Source organism: Dendroctonus ponderosae, unplaced genomic scaffold (assembly GCF_020466585.1).
Source record: "Dendroctonus ponderosae isolate FM_Combo_2020 unplaced genomic scaffold, Dpon_F_20191213v2 Dpon_F_20191213_7, whole genome shotgun sequence".
In the NCBI taxonomy this organism is placed as follows: Eukaryota; Metazoa; Arthropoda; class Insecta; order Coleoptera; family Curculionidae; genus Dendroctonus; species Dendroctonus ponderosae.
In genome coordinates, this window is record NW_026018916.1 from 1189731 (window position 1) to 1191062 (window position 1332).

General features: G+C 37.0%; 1 protein-coding gene across 3 annotated transcripts in view; it reads left to right on the forward strand.

Moving 5' to 3' along the window:
• LOC109543971 (RYamide receptor) overlaps window positions 1-1332 on the forward strand; it is a 71502-nt gene that overhangs the window by 40657 nt on the left and 29513 nt on the right. The window lies entirely within an intron of this gene.

The following is a 1332-nucleotide window of genomic DNA, read 5'->3' on the forward strand; positions in this document are numbered from 1 at the left end:
ACTTTTTCGCCTTTAGAACACAATTAGTTCTAAAGATTCTAGCAGTTTCAAGTAAATCGACCAAAAGCTTGACATTTTGCGGTTCAGTAGAAATCTAAAAATGGAAGTTTTCACCAAAGTGTACACCTCTCACTTAAAAATGTTTATTTTCCAGACTAAGCCAAGTAGGAAGTTGAAATTTTCAGCATCCTTAGCCGATGTTTGGCTCTAAAGATGCTGAAAATTGGATAAAAATCTCGGGGAATGTTGATTTTTTGCAGCCTATTAAATATCAGTCTCACAATGGAGTTCTCTGGAGCCAAAATTTCATGTGTTCCGTCCCATTTTTGCTCATTTTGCCTCTGAGAAATGAGCAAAAATGGGACGGAAAACATGAAATTTTGGCATAATCTTGCGCCGCTCTTGCACAAAACGACGATAATTTTTCTAATTTCATAGATAACAGAAAACAGTATTTTTTCTACATAACCCCCCCTGACTTTAAAGCTGGATCCGCCCCTGTTCTGGGTTTATTTGCGTTGTTTTTGTTCGTTAATTCCAACCGCCAGGTGAGTTGCAACATTCAACGAAATTAAGCTGGCAAAAATTAGGATTGTGAGCAAATTTTTTCAAACTTTCCACAATTTTAGAGTGAAGTGGCATCCAAGTGTGGTAAAAATTTCAAATGCCTCGGTGTTTTAGTGGGGAAATTGCGATTTTTTTGAGCTAAAGCGCCGTAATTGGGAGCGCGCATATGGGACCAATATTTACCCAGCTAGTAAAGATTAGGCTTATCTGCTTTTCTGATGGCACTCCCACTATCGTTTGGTGCAAGTCTCGTCTTCGGACGCTGAAAATTTTAAATTGCTAGTTGCATGACTTTTGAAGATACAAATTTTTAGAAAATTTTTATAAAAAAATGAAGCTACCTGAGGATTTTTACTGAAATTTTCCGGATCTTTAGGAATGAGTGTCGTCTAAGGATGGTGAAAACTTCAACTTGCTACCGGCTCTTGCTTTGAAGATACGCACTTTTGAACCAGAGGGAGCAATTGGTTGAGAACTCAATTGTGAGACTGATATTTAATAGGCTGCAAAAAATCAACATTCCCAGAGATTTTTATCCAATTTTCAGCATCTTTAGAGCCAAACATCGGCTAAGGATTCTGAAAATTTCAACTTCCTACTTGGCTTAGTCTGGAAAATAAGCATTTTTAAGTGAGAGGTTGCACTTTGGTAAAAACTTCCATTTTTATACTGATTTCTACTGAACCGCAAAATGTCAAGCTTTTGGTCGATTTACTTGAAACTGCTAGAATCTTTAGAACTAATTGTGTTCTAAAGGCGAAAAAG